The sequence below is a fragment of the Ambystoma mexicanum genome, chromosome 2p (genome assembly GCF_040938575.1).
Source record: "Ambystoma mexicanum isolate Mex_15411 chromosome 2p, UKY_AmexF1_1, whole genome shotgun sequence".
Lineage (NCBI taxonomy): Eukaryota > Metazoa > Chordata > Amphibia > Caudata > Ambystomatidae > Ambystoma > Ambystoma mexicanum.
Genome location: NC_090923.1, coordinates 281,445,855 through 281,461,761, shown reverse-complemented (window position 1 = coordinate 281,461,761; position 15,907 = coordinate 281,445,855). Strand labels below are relative to the sequence as shown.

The 15,907-nt window shown below is 47.9% G+C and overlaps 1 protein-coding gene across 6 annotated transcripts in view; it reads right to left on the bottom strand.

Annotated features, from left to right (window-relative positions):
- PRKCD (protein kinase C delta) overlaps positions 1-15,026 on the bottom strand; it is a 1,081,757-nt gene extending 1,066,731 nt beyond the window's left edge. For 2 of the 6 annotated variants that reach the window (XM_069643552.1, XM_069643559.1), the window contains exon 1: positions 14,902-15,026. The gene's annotated coding sequence lies outside the window, so the exon portion shown is untranslated. The remainder of the gene's footprint in view (positions 1-14,901) is intronic. The other 4 variants (XM_069643551.1, XM_069643555.1, XM_069643556.1 and 1 more) reach the window with 3 other exon arrangements.
- Positions 15,027-15,907: the final 881 nt, after the last annotated feature.

Sequence of the window (15,907 nt, the reverse complement as noted above, 5' to 3'; positions counted from 1 at the left end):
CCAAAAAACATCTGAGACGGCCCAAGGACACATACATATAACAGAGCAAAGACAGACTACATTGCTCGCTACCTGTCCACATATGAGAACGTGGTAAACAAAAATGACACAGCAACAACGAACCGACAGCCAACAAGCGTCACAAACACAGACCCAACCAGGACACCAAACGGAACACGGCAAGTAATAAACCACCCCAACCCGGTCTCCACCATGGACATTGCCCCAACCAGAAAAAGCAACAAGTTGGAAACCATCACACTCTACACCACATATATCACCAAGACTGGAAAAACAGAGGGGTAGTTACCCTATTTACCAACTGGAACAAAGCAGAACCAAGCAACCCAGTCAAAAACCTTATCGATTTTCTCGACAAAGAGACTGACCAACAAAGAACCACCCCACCCAACAGACTCAACTGGGAGGAAACCCCACCTGGAACGGAAACCCACCCAACACACCAGTCAGAACAAACCATACAAACAACAACCCGAAAGGGAAATCAAGCAAATTACACTGCAGCCTCAACGTTAGATCCATGGCAAAACACTCAACAGAAATCCATGACCTCCTAAGCGAAGGCGGCACAGACATGCTCTTCCTTACAGAACCCTGGCTATCAGACAACTATAAAGCCATTGCGAACGAAACAATACCCGAAAATTATATATTAATACACGCCAACAGATAACCGAAGGAGGCAGAATTGCAATTATACACAAAGAATACAACTGGGCATCTCGAATCATCACAACCAACTCTGAAGACTAAGAATCTTTCTTCATCAAGATAGAACTCAACGACCAATCCAACATAGTATTCCTCCTGATCTACAGATCACCTTACAACTCCAACTTTTCAACAAAACTAGCAGATGAGGTTGCCATGCTATCAACCCACCACGACAAGCTAATCATACTGGGAAGCTAGCCCCCCCCCCTGCTTTTTGTAGTTTGAATCTAGGAAGGGAGAGAGTGTAGGTTTGGGCTACTCTCATGGGTCGTGTGGACGTGTGAAGAGTAAGGTGATTGGCGAGGTAGGAGGGGGCCTTGTTGGCCAGGCACTTGTGCGTCAAGGCAAGTGTTTTCAGAGAGATTCTGTGCTTGACAGGCAACCAATGAAGATTACTTCTGTGTTCGGAGATGTGTTGGTTTCTCGGGATGTTTAAGGCCGCTCCGATAGCATTGTTCGGGGTAATTTCTAGTTTGTTAATGTTGGACTGACTAATCCCTAAATAGAGGGCGCTGCAATAGTCTATCTTAGACATGATAAGAGTTCTGGCCAGTATGATGCAGTTGGGGGTGGACAGAAATGGCATGCAAGCAGTGATCAATTTGCATGTGTAGGCCGACGCAGACCTGACTGCATTAGTTTGTCTTGTCAGTGAAAGAGTGGAATCAAGGAAAATTCCTAACGTTTTTGTATCCTTGGACACCTTGATGACATTGCTGTCAATGATTAAGGATTTTTAAGGCATGGTCTAGTTTATTAAGACGTTGGGTAGAACCCAGAATGAGGAGTTCCGTCTTGTCATCATTGAGGCAAAGTTCATGTTGGGCCATCCAAGCCTGAATGACCATGTAGACGTCGTTCAAGGATTTAGTGTCCACTGAATAGTCACCCGTGATGGGGATGAGCATCTGGGGGTCATCAGCAAGAGTGGTTTGGTAAAAACATTGTAGCGTGTCGGGGACACACATGAGCCCTGAGGGACACCACAGTGAATGGGGGCACAGTCTGCGGCAGCTGAAGGGGAGAAAACCCGCGTGAATCTATTGTTTAGGAAGGAACTTAAGCCGTGGCAGAGTCAGAGAAGTGGGCGGCTGATGTAAGGTGCTGTCAAAGGATTTGGTGATTGACCAAATCAAAAGCCGCAGATAGGTCAAGAAGTAAAAGCAAAGCTAATTTCCCATCGTCTTTTAGGACCTCGATTTGTGTTTTAAGGTCGATCAAGGCCGTTTGTCCGATGCCGGGGGCGGAATCCAGATTGTCTCAGACCGATTGTTGACTTCAAGGTATTCCTAGATCTGCAGGTAGGCTGCTCGATCTAATATTTTGAGCATAAACAGGACGGTAGTGATAGGTCTGTAGTCCGTAGGTATACTAGGGTCTAGGGGCGGTTTTTTGAGCAAAGGGATGACCCAAGCGCCCTTGAGATTGTCTGGGACAATGCCTGTTTTGAAAGAGGAGTTTATAAAGGCTGTGATGAATGGAGCTAACTCGTGTGAAGCTTCCTTTATGATAGAAGCAGGGCACGCATCACCTTGACAGTTGGATGGTTTAATTTTGTTAATTAAACCTTCTACTTCGGCTATAGAGAGGGGAGAGAAGGTGAAAGGTTTAATGTTGGGGGTGGCAGAGGGAGAAGCACTCGTAGGAGTGGAAGGGGGCTTATCTGTCTGTAAGCAATTTTGCTTATTTTTGATTTTTATTTGGAGGGATGCAATTTTGTCCAGCAGTGCGGTCTGAATGTCAGCGCACCATTTACTGTCTGTGATAAGTATCAGGTGGTGGGACAGGTGATTCGAGTTCCTTTAGAATCTTAAATAATTATTTAGTGTTAGAGTCTGCCTGAGAGATGTGGTTGTTAAAAATCTCTTTTTGTCTGGAATATCGCTTCTTTGTAATCGAGGAAGGCTAAGATAAGACTGTCCTTGTGGACTTCAGAAGGGTGGCTTTTCCAACGGGATTCAGCACAGCGTTTAGCTAGCTTTATGGAGCACTCTTAGCTGTGGTATGACCCACGAGTGGAGATGTGCGTCCAGTTTAGCTTTCCTAAGTTTAATGGGAGCTATAGAATTTAGGGCTGTGAGCATGGCGTGATTATAGGCATCAGCTAAGATTGAAAGATTGGAGCAGGAATCTATAACTTTACTAAGGGTGGAAAGAATAAGGGGAGTAATTTGTCTTTTGTTGTGTCCCTTTTGTTTCTCGTGTGCAAGGCAGCCGCGATCGTAGGTGTGGGTCTATTGGTGGCTTCAACATTGAAAGTTATGATGTGGTGATCTGACCAAGCGCAGGGAGAATTAGATTGTAAACTAATGTTGCAGTTAGCATCAGCTAGCCAGTCGAGTGACCTCCCTTTGATGCAAGTAGGATCTTGGATGTGATGGGTAAATCCAAGGTCAGTTAATGTGTTGGCGAGGTCCAATGCAATAGGGTCATTGGGATCTTGGTAACTCAGGTTGAGATCTCCCAGGAGGATAATTTGTGAATTGGATTTAGATTTGTCTAGAATTAGAGAGATGTGATCTCATCCACAAAGGATGTCGTAGGGGCAGGTGGTCTGTAAATAAGGTGTAGTGTTGCCGTTTGATTCAGCGATAATGGTAGCTTTACCGAAAGAAGCTCTGCTGACTTGATGTTTAGATTAGGTATAGCTCTCAAGCCAAGAGTGTTTTTGTGGATGAAGGCAATACCGCCCCCTCTAGATTGTGATGTGTTGTGGTCACATCTAGTGATGGAGTAATTAGATGGAATGGCAAGAGAAAGTAGTGGACCGGAGGCTGCATGTAGCCATGTTTCCGATATCGCAGTGAAGTCAAGGTCTTGTGTCTTGATAAGGTCAGCAATGTCTAATGCATGGGCAGTGAGTGATCTAGCATTGACCAGGGCGCCCTTAATCTGGGTCTCTTTGCTAGAGGATGCTCGGCAGTTAACATTAAACTTGGGAGGCATCTGGTGGCTGGGACTGGGCGATGGGGGTTTGGCAATGGAGAGGGTTTTTAAGGTGACCCCTTGAGCAGAAGAATCTGGATCCCGATTGCTTATTTCTCAGGTGTAGTGCACATGGTTGGTTGGGTGTCGGTTTTTTAGCGAAGTGTTCCAACCATAAGGCAGGGGCGTTAAGGTACCGGTTGGTAGATACGTTATTATCACATATCAAGGGCTGTCCCATGGTGTACCTTTAAGGGTGAGATATCAGTTGAGGTAGTTGGTACAGTGTTGCACTGTGTGTAGGGTCTAGCATCATGGCAATGTGGGTCAGAGTTGACCGTGGGCTAGCGAGCAGTGGTTGGGCCAACAAGCTAAGTGCCCGAGTTTTGATGATTAGCAATACGCATAGCAATAGGCAAGGATGCAGTAGATTTCCCAAAAGCATGATAAACAATTGAAAGGCACGATATGCGGAAATGGCTATAAACGTTAGTTAGAGCAGTCGGTTGGTTAGCCTAATAAGTGACAGAGTAATAGTTAGGTACATAGAAGGTTAGGCAACTAAGATTACCGTAGGTATAATCATAAAAGGCAGGCATGTACAGGCGCATTATGAAGAGGCAGCTGAGCTAATACAGGTGCCGTCACGAAAGTTGCTCGCAAAAAGTGGGAGCAAGCATGTAGTAGTATCAGAATTGCTAAAGTGCATGAAGAGGCAGCTGAGCTAACACAGGTGCCGTCACGAAAATCGCTGGGCAAAAAGTGGGAGCAAGCATGTAGTAGTATCAGAATTGCTAAAGTTGCAACAGGTGTCAGCGACCAAAAGTATGCAAGACCAGATAATAGCATTAGCCTTTCCTGTATATGCAATCAGGTACCAACAACCTGAATACAGTTGGGAACAGCTTAGTAAAAGCAACTAGGATTACTGATAATACATTCAGGCAAACTTATAAAGGCAGCAGTGAACAAGTTGGTCACATTTCTGAGTAAGCAACTGAGTTAACAAAAGAGGTACAGTCAGGTGAAAATCAAAAGGCATACTCGCCACATTCATGTATTAGCAACAAGTAAAGACTAGGCAGCCATTGAGTGCAGCCCATCGGCGTCTGAAGTGTGCAATCAACTGGGCTAAAATTGAGTTGGGTTGTGAGAGCATATGAAATTGGTGACTAATACTAAGCAATATCACAATATGCACATTTGAGTGGGATTCAGCAGCTAGAATATGGGAGCAGAGGCAAGGGGCGGAGTGAAACGAGGAAATACCCTTGACCTTTCCGGCAAGACACTGTTACTTCCCAGAAACCAAATTGAAGGCTCCTACATTGTGTGTCCGAGATACCAGTCCTCCTGCATAAACAACCAAGGTGGGGAGGAGCAGCAGCCACGGGGTATCGTCCTTGGCTCCAAGAACAAAGAAGCATTAGAAAGATCAACACAACTGGTGAGTTGGGGAGACCGATGCAAGACAGGTCTGTGTTGAAGTCAAGGTTGCAAGCTGCAACATTGTATAACGAGAAGCTGCAACATTGTATAACGAGCGCTGGAACGAACACTGTTAAACGCGTGTGATGAAAGACGCAAGTAAAACTAACTGCTGATGAATGTTTGAACTTGAGAAGGAAAGATACAATACCGTTAACAGAGTGGTCTGGCACCGCAAGTGTGCTCAATCAAAGGTCTCTGTAAGGTATCGCACCAAGAGAAACAAAACCAAAAAGATTGTATGAAGTGATTTGAAGTGGTCCTGCGACGGTTTAAGCAAAACTTATTGCACATTCAAAATTCTCCTATTTTGATATCAAGAGGATCGGAGCCCGAACGAGGGAGATCTGCGGTTCGAGCCCAAACGAGGAAGACCAAGAGTAAACATTCTGGTACAAAGGGGTCCAAGCCTGAAGGAGGGAGACCCATGATAAATACTGTAAACGAGAACTTGTGAATGTGAAGACCCTAATAGAAATGGAACTTTGATATTTGTTTGTTACGACAGGCCCTCTGCAGTAAGAGACTGTTATTGGAAAATAGACAGAAGGCCCTGATGTTTATGCTTTGAACTGTGTCCTCATGGCAGAGAAGCCAGAGTGTGTGTGAAGCTCGAACGTGCTGCCTTACCCCATGCTGAAAACATGGGGATGGGAAGCCAACTGCTCAAATGTCCTGAATTATTATTTCTTGAACACTTTTCTTTGTTGCAAACATTATTTTCCCACACCCTTTTGTATTTAGAAGGAAGGATTGGAAATAGGTTTAATAGTATAGGCCCTTTTATTTTGACAGAAACTCGACTAAGAATGCATGGTTATTATTTGATGGTCATAGCTTCCTCCCATCCTTACATTTAGGTTGGATAGGCGTTCCGCCAACCCATTGAAGTTCAATAAACAACCTTGAACTGAGATCACTTGTGTCTGTCTTCACGGTTTCATACCATGCCTTCCTTACAGGCCAAAGAGGGCAAGTGCCAAGGGCCAGACCCAGAGATGTAGTGGTGGCCTTACACGAGTACAGGCAGAAGGAGAAGGTGCTGACAGCTGCCAGGAGGGCCAGTCAAATCAGCTACAATGGCTCCAAACCTCAGCTATTCCAGGACCTAGCCCAGACCACCCTGGTAAAGCGTAGGATGATGGGCCCAGAGGTACACTATAAAATTGACCCATTTCATTTGGACTACTGTTCAAATGGGAAGAGAAACAGCATCGGATCACCATCTGTGAGGAAGATATGAAGGTACTGAAGATTGAGGACAAAGTGTCACCAAGGCAAGAACAAAGATCGGCGAGAGAACTGCTCAAGAGGTAAATTTGAGAGTTGACAAGGGGCTACAATAAACGGGGCCTAAGGGGCCTGGTTTATCCCCCGTCCCACCCCAGACGAGGTGGTGGGAGTGGAAGGTGCCCACACGCCCATCAACACATTAACGCCATGCTCCGGAAAAAGGGGGGGTTACAGGAAGGAATGCTGTAATGTTGTAGCCCACCTGGGGGAGGTACAGGATGTCTTGGTTTATCTAGATGGGTCCAGGGGGACCCGCACAAGTTTACTCTGGGTTGTTACAAGGGCTCGATTCCAGAGATGATGGTTTGGGGGGAGCGTAAAGGGAGGGGAGGGATTTGGGGGGGCAGGGGATCCAACGGCAGCCACTCTTCATAAGTGTGAGCCGCACGGTAAGACGACCATGGGAAAGAGGGAAGTGCTTTGGGTGACCGCCTTAAACGTCAGGGGGCTTAATTCCTTAGTTAAGAGATGGAAGGTGGAACAGTTCTTGTGGCGGGGGATGTTGCGGGAATTGTAGCCCTCCAAGAGACGCATGTTCAGAGGCAAGACAGGCATAAGCTGAACATCAAGGGGTACCGCCATCTGTTCCAATCCAACACCACAGGGAAGACATGGGAGGGGGGGGTGTTCATCGCTATTTCGGGACATCCCATGCCTCCAGGTCATAGCTACAGAGGAGAACACAGAGAGAAGGCATCTTGCAGCCTCTTTCCAATGAGAGAGGGGAGGCCATATACAGTGGCAGCAATCTACGCCCCCAATATGGGGCAAGATGGGTTCTTGTGGGCGTCACACACCAAATTGGAGAATTTTGCCAAAGGGCAGCTAATATTGGTAGGTGACTTTAATCTGGCGTGAGACCCAAAAGAAGACCGGAGTGCAAGGGTGTACCACAACCAGGTGGCGCCATCTACCTGCTTGAACGAACACATGGCCCAATTGGTGTTGGTAGATGGTTGGAGGGAACAGAGGAGGGGGCTACACATTTTATTCCCACGGTCACAGATCGATTTCAAAGATAGATTACTCTTGGATGATTTTGAGGTCACTACTGGGTAGGATCGCAGGGATAGAGCTAGGAGTGTTCATTCTGGGTGCAAGGTCTGACAGGGCGATTACCTTAAATATGGGGCAGAACGAACCAGGCCTATGGCGGTGGAAGTTCCCTAGTCACATCCTTAAGGATGAGTCCTATGTGAGGACATCAAGAATAAAATCTTGGATTACTTTGCACTTGACGCAATAGAGGGTGTACGCGGCCAGGGGTGTGGGACGCGTTTAAGGCTACATTGAGGGGGAGCTCCTTGCGATGAAGTGCCAGAGGGACAAACAACTAGGTCTCTTACAGGGGGAATTGCAAGCAAAACTTAATAATGACTCAAATCCCGCCAGGAGTACGCTGCAAAGGGAATATCGGCTAATTAGGGTGCAATGAGACGTTTTGCACACTAGAGCTGCATAGCATTCATTGCTCTACCTCCAATAGAGGTATTATGTCAAAGCCAATAAGGCGGATCGCCTGTTAGCAAGGTTGATTAGGAAAAGAAAAGTGTTATGACAATCCTAAAAGTAAAGGCAGGGGGGGGGCAGAGAAAAAGCACTTGTCTACCCAACAGTTTCGTTCTTCACAGAATATTATTCATCCCAATACCTGTCCCGGTGCCCTCTCCCTAAAATCACTCCTCAAGAACTTAAGGTAGATATTACTGCTGAAGAAGTAAGGGCGGCTATGGTTGCCTTGCCACCAGGAAAAGCCCCAGGCCGGGGTGGCTTTCCAACGTGTTTCTACAAAACCTTTAGAGAGGCACAGATACTGCGCTTAGTCCAGCTCTTCATCTCATTTGGGGGAGGCAGGAGGGTGCAGGGTGCGTCACCCAGACAATGGAAGAAGCCAAGGCTGTGGCTGCTCCCAAAGCCGGGTAAGGATGTCACTATGCGGTTCGTACCAGCCGATTGCTCTTATTAATCTAGGCACAAAGATCTAGACAAAGGTTCTGGCGTCACGCCTGGATAAGCTCCTCCCCAAACTGATTGATCCCAACCAGTCGGGATTTATTAGGCATAGGCAGACCTCAGATAACATTCGGCGGGTCGGCCATCTGATTGAAAAAGTTAAATAAATCTAGAACCCCTGCACTTATACTAACGTTGGATGCCGAGACGGTATTCGACCGGGTCGAATGGCCATTTCTCTTCCATACCATGGAGATTATTGGATTTGGTTCTAAATTCCTTTCAATGGTAAGAGCCAACTACCAAACTCCCTCCTTTTGCTTGACAATCAACAGGCAACTTTCCCAGAAGATCACAATCTCACAAGGTTCTACGCAGGGTTGGCCACTCTCCCCGCTCTTATACGCCATCCACCTGGAGCCACTCTTGGCCAGCATTAGGGCCTCCCCGGATATTAGGGGAATTTCTTTTGGGGGTGAGGCGCATAGAGTCGCAGTGTTTGCTGATGACATGATCCTCTTGATCACAGAACCAGAAAACTCATTTTCAGGGATCTCGCTGGAATTCTTCTCTTTGGGGAGGTGTCAGGGTTCAAAATAAATGCCCACAAGTCAGAGTTATTAAACGTGACAGCCCCCTTACAAAAGGTTCAGGAATTGCGTGGTATATCACCCTATAGATGGGCAGAAACCGGCATTAGATTTTTGGGGGTCCAGATTACTGGTTCTCTGGGTACTCTTTACCGTGCCAACTACCCACCTTTAACGGCAAAAGCAGCATCGGCTGCTGGCAGAATGGGTGCCTTTATCAATATCCTGGATTGGGAGGATAAATGCCCTTAAAATTGCGATTTTGCCAAAAATCCTGTACTATTTCACGACCCTGCCAGTGGGGGTGGCTCAAGGTTTCTTCTACACCCTTCAGAAACATGTGGGGTCATTTATTTGGAACCACAAGAAAGCCCGGATAGCTTTTACAGGTGTTAATGTCTTCCAGAAGCAAGGGATTGCCGTGAGCGACAACTTCCACCTCCATTTCCTTGCGGCTTAAATCAGAGTGATCCGGGATTGGTTCTGGGGCGATCGCAGGAAGGTCTGGTGTCGAATGTACAAAGCGGTGGTGGGCTCGCCGCTGGACGAGGTGCTGTGACGACCCAAGGGGGAATAGACCTGCAAACATGTACCATAGCAGGATAGGGGCCCTAGTGGAGGTAAGCTAGTGCGGAGAGTGAACCTGACCACCTCCCCCTCCCCGCTGACGTCACCGTTTAGGAATCCCCAGTTCACACCGGGTATCAATGGGTGGAAGGTGGCAGGGTGCCGCAAACTATGTGGCATATTCTCGGGTCAGGACATTAAATCCTTTGCACAGTGCAAGCAGGACTTTGGGCTAGATGAAGGGGAAAGGCATCACTACTCAACTGAGGCACTGGCTTATGAACCCAATGGTCAGGTCAGCGGAAACCAGGGATCTCACGCCCTTTGAACGGTTCGGAACGATGGACACTGGGACAGGCATTTGGTAAGAGCATTATATGTGATTATAGCAGAAGGGGCAAGGAGCCATGCATGGCACTATATGGGACAGCCGCTGGAGGGGGAACTTTGGACTCAGTTATGGGCAGTATCCCCAAGCTCATGCAGGCTGTCCAGATTCAAGAGATGTGGGTTAAGATAATGGCCCAATGGCAGATTCTCACCCCAGAAAAACTACATAAATTCTAACCAACTGCGTAGGCGCTCTGCTGGTGGGGATGTGAGGAACTGGGATTGTGGAAGCATATCTGGTGGGACTGCCCAGTCATACAGCCTTATTGGGACATGGTCTGTGCAGCAATGAATAGTATTTTTGGGAGTCAGATACCAGACAACATAGGGAGGGGTTCTGGAAAATCTACCCTCTAAAGTTCAAATAAAGTCATACGTCATCCTGATAGGGGCGGCAATGCTTGTAGTAGCACACAAATGGAAACAAAAATATGCACCTACAGAACACAAATGGGTTAGTAAAATCTGGAACTTTGGGGCACCGGAGCGGGTGACCTAATCGATTCAAGAGGATCACCAATGGTTTCTCTCAGACTGTGACATTGCATCATCTGCAGCGGGACTCACGAGCCGCATGGTGTCGAGGAAAATGAAAATGCTGGGGCTGGTGTGAGTACTCGCTCCACAGGAAGCTGGGAGGAGCTATGGCTAATGTTTCTTGGGGGAGGTGAGGACTATGGGGTGGGTGGGTTCTCCAAATGTGCAAGGGCCTGTACAACGGCTGGCAAGAGAGCAGGCCACGCACAGAAACTTGGGACCGGGAGCCATCTACAGAGTTTATGGACCCGGGGCAGGAGGGGGTAAACAGGACGGTGCGTTGTTGGTTACATGTGTTGGGATCAGAGTGCGGTGGGGTGCGAGAAGGGATAGGGAGGGGGGTTACATGTGTTCTTACTGTTGAAAAGGCCAAAAGTGCATTGTTACTGTGCTGCCCAGCCAAGATCAGCTCCCTGGCCCAGCACAAACACACCCACATTATTTGACTCAACATTCACTCACTTATTCACACACAGCATTCACTTACTCACTGCATGAGAGGATCATAAGTGACCTGCCCATACATTTTATACCCCACCCTGCACCTGTTCCAAATCGACACAGGGAAATTTTTTTTCCCCTGTGCTTTGAAAAGTGCACCACTTGAAGAAAAAAAAATTATAAATAATATTCGCGATTTACTTGAAAATGCCCAGAACCACTTTTACATCCTGTGCCTTGCACAGTTGTGCATTTGGTGGGAAAAGAACACATGAATGTGCATAACTATGATGAACACATTTAAATGTCCTTTGTGCACGGTTCACCACCTTTTTGGCGCAAATGAAGTGAATGGGCATCCTATCAGTTGCACCAAACACGTTTTGAAAATCGTGGCACAATGGTTTATACCTACTGATCGCTTCTTTACGCTCGCTGTACGTTCATGTCAGAGATGTGTTTTGAGGTGTCAGAAGGGAATGGGAATGGACACACGGGAAGGAAAGGGTGCATGGGGTTTTTACTGTTTCTGCAGTAATTAACCCCAGATTTGCTCATGAGCAGGTATTGTGTGAAATACCATTAGTCAGCAAATACTGTGACTGGAATCGTTAGCCCCAGAGTACTTACTGTGCAGGACAGGTATTGTGTCTGTCTTTATAAACCAAGGCAGGTATTCTGTCACATGCAACGGATTTGCAGGTACTGTGTCAGGAATCAGTATCCCAGATCCGGTACTGTGTCTAATTATTTGCCCAAGGCCAGGTATTGTCAGAAGTAGCTGATAAGCAGGTACGTACTGTATCATAAATCATTAGCTCCAGAGCAGGTACTGTGTTTGCAGTGCTCCAGCCAGAGGATGTGATGGGCCTTTACCATTAGTGGTAGAGAAGGTAATGTCTGCTGCTATTCATCAGGGTGTGGTTTTGTGTCTGAAGCCATTAGACCCAGAGCAGACACGGTGCCTGCAGTTATTATCCTCAGAAGGGTAATTAGACCAAGATAAAGTACCGGATCTGCAGCCATAGCCCTGGGGAATCATTACTTTGAGAGTAGGCACTGGAACTGGAGACAGTACACGTCTGCAGTCATTAGCCTGTGCAGGTATTATTATATATGTAGCCACTTACACCAGCCCACGGTCTGTGTAGTAGCTGCACAGCAGTTACGGCGCCTGCGAGCATTAGCCTGCGCAGGTATCATTAAATATGTAGCCACTTACACCAGCCCACGGTCTGTGTAGTAGCTGCACAGCAGTTACGGCGCCTGCGAGCATTAGTCTGCGCAGGTATCATTATATATGTAGCCACTTACACCTGCCCACGGTCTGTGTAGTAGCTGCACAGCAGTAGAGCGCCTGCGAGCATTATCCTGCGCAGGTATCATTATATATGTAGCCACTTACACCAGCCCACGGTCTGTGTAGTAGCTGCACAGCAGTTACGGCGCCTGCGAGCATTAGCCTGCGCAGGTAACATTATATATGTAGCCACTTACACCAGCCCACGGTCTGTGTAGTAGCTGCACAGCAGTTACGGCGCCTGCGAGCATTAGCCTGCGCAGGTATCATTATATATGTAGCCACTTACACCATCCCACGGTCTGTGTAGTAGCTGCACAGCAGTTACTGCGCCTGCGAGCATTAGCCTGCGCAGGTATCATTAAATATGTAGCCACTTACACCAGCCCACGGTCTGTGTAGTAGCTGCACAGCAGTTACGGCGCCTGCGAGCATTAGCCTGCGCAGGTATCATTATATATGTAGCCACTTACACCTGCCCACGGTCTGTGTAGTAGCTGCACAGCAGTTACGGCGCCTGCGAGCATTAGCCTGCGCAGGTATCATTATATATGTAGCCACTTACACCAGCCCACGGTCTGTGTAGTAGCTGCACAGCAGTTACGGCGCCTGCGAGCATTAGCCTGCGCAGGTATCATTATATATGTAGCCACTTACACCATCCCACAGTCTGTGTAGTAGCTGCACAGCAGTTACTGCGCCTGCGAGCATTAGCCTGCGCAGGTATCATTATATATGTAACCACTTGTTACACCAGCCCACGGTCTGTGTAGTAACTGCACAGCAGTTACTGCGGCTGCGAGCATTATCCTGCGCAGGTATTATATATGTAGCCACTTACACCAGCCCACGGTCTGTGTAGTAGCTGCACAGCAGTTACGGCGCCTGCGAGCATTAGCCTGCGCAGGTATCATTATATATGTAGCCACTTACACCAGCCCAAGGTCTGTGTAGTAGCTGCACAGCAGTAGAGCGCCTGCAAGCATTATCCTGCGCAGGTATCATTATATATGTAGCCACTTACACCAGCCCACGGTCTGTGTAGTAGCTGCAGAGCAGTAGAGCGCCTGCGAGCATTATCCTGCGCAGGTATCATTATATATGTAGCCACTTACACCAGCCCACGGTCTGTGTAGTAGCTGCACAGCAGTTACGGTGCCTGCGAGCATTAGCCTGCGCAGGTATTATTATATATGTAGCCACTTACACCAGCCCACGGTCTGTGTAGTAGCTGCACAGCAGTTACGGCGCCTGCAAGCATTAGCCTGCGCAGATATTATTATATATGTAGCCCCTTACACCAGCCCACGGTCTGTGTAGTAGCTGCACAGCAGTTACGGCGCCTGCGAGCATTAGCCTGCGCAGGTATCAATATATATGTAGCAACTTACACCAGCCCACGGTCTGTGTAGTAGCTGCACAGCAGTTACGGCGCCTGCAAGCATTAGCCTGCGCAGATATTATATATGTAGACCCTTACACCAGCCCACGGTCTGTGTAGTAGCTGCACAGCAGTTACGGCGCCTGCGAGCATTAGCCTGCGCAGGTATCATTATATATGTTCAACAAAGGTAGCAGGCGCCCCTCTCTCGGAAGAACAAGGCATGATAACCTGTTCAGTGGTTGTTAACCACATTGAGAGTTCGCAGCCATCTGCTTTTTGCTCACTGTACCTTTCACAGATGGGAAATATCCATTTGCATATCAGTCTTTGTCCTGCCCACATGGGCAGTCCAGCACCGAAATGCTATGGCAATTCCTCTCTGAACAAGAGTACCACCAGCAACCCCATACACGTGTTTCAGCCTTGTTGGGCATCATCAGTGAGGTGAAGCTGAGCCTCTCTAAGCACAGTGAGCAGGGAGTCCACGTCTGGTTGCCCCCAGGTAACCTAGGGTGACCAACCCCAAGTTCCTTCAACAAATTCAACAAAGGTAGCAGGCGCCCCTCTCTCGGAAGAACAAGGCATGATAACCTGTTCAGTGGTTGTTAACCACATTGAGAGTTCGCAGCCATCTGCTTTTTGCTCACTGTACCTTTCACAGATGGGAAATATCCATTTGCATATCAGTCTTTGTCCTGCCCACATGGGCAGTCCAGCACCGAAATGCTATGGCAATTCCTCTCTGAGCAAGAGTACCACCAGCAACCACATACACGTGTTTCAGCCTTGTTGGGCATCATCAGTGAGGTGAAGCTGAGCCTCTCTAATATATGTAGCAACTTACACCAGCCCACGGTCTGTGTAGTAGCTGCACAGCAGTTACGGCGCCTGCGAGCATTAGCCTGCGCAGGTATCATTATATATGTAGCCACTTACACCAGCCCACGGTCTGTGTAGTAGCTGCACAGCAGTTATTCCCTCGGCTGAACTGTACCGTAAATGAGCTTCGGAGCAGCTCCTGTGTCTAAAATACCAACAATAGGCTGCCCCGAGTAATTTCAAAACCAGAAGTTTATAAAGTCACGTACGTATGTTTAATTTCAACATGTGATGAGTACAATACAGAGAATTACAGCTTCAGCTGCAGCCTCTTACTTCACCGTGCATTTCCACAGGTTGCAAAAGTGATCGATCCTCTTGCCAATATAACAACGAAAGAGTGAGAACGATCTAAGTTAATGGACTCTAAAAGAAATGCATGTACAATTCACTACAAGAGCGGGCTCGCGTGCACTCACCTGATCCGATGCCGCCTGGAAACTGGAAATGAGCCTTTCGTAAAGGGAGTTCCTTATGTTGCTTTCATTCTCAAGTGAAACACCCATTTAAAGTCCCCAAGAGAGCCGATAGCGTTGTGTGTCTGTTTGAAAGCGTGTCGACACTTTCTGGAATGCCTTTAAGGTCTCGTGACGTGTTTCACGCACTGCTGAAAGGCCGTCGTCGCCTGGGTCCCCAGCACGTCTGCGTGCTGAGGAGGCGAAGCATGCAGGAAGCAGGGCTCTGTGCCCTGCCCGGGCAGGTAGTTATATTCAGGTGCCGCTGGGTTTGTTTTTCCTATTTTGGTTGCAGCAACAGCGGATGTGTGTGTGTCTTCTTGGCTGGTATTATCCCCATCCCCGGCTCCCATCTGCCCCCAAACAGAAGCCATGTATGACCGAGCCGCGCACGCCGAGGGAATTTCACGGCAGATGTTTTTTCCAAATTCGGCTTCCAGCAGCAAGTCGGATTTATTGTTTGTGTAAGCGTACTTACTATTCCCCCCCCCCCCACCAAATGGCAGTGTGGCTTTTTGCTGCATTCACGGGCTTTCTACAAAACTGTACAGTGTATAGGCCACTTGTCTTCACCCTTATCTGCGCAACACGGCTTTGACCTTTTGAACAGCATTTAACTAATCCAGTGGGAAATTAAGCCCCATGTCTATCGCATTTTGACCCCAGCCGCATACTTGCTTCTTTCGCTGCACAGCCTCACGCGGGCTTGGATGCCTGCAGGTGTACCGGGGGTGATATATATGCCACCACCAGTGCGGACGAGTGCGGGGGCAACCTGGGGCTCTGCATGAAGAACAGTGGGGGCGGGAGCGCCAAGGCATAAAGTTCCCTTTGCATGATTTCTGTAAGTTTACTGCCTTTACGAGGTGAGGGGTTGTGATTTGAACATTGTGCCTAACTTTGCCGCTCAGTGCTACCAGGCAGTGCCTTGAGCTGTACCGGCCAGATTCTGTTTGTACTATAAGATATC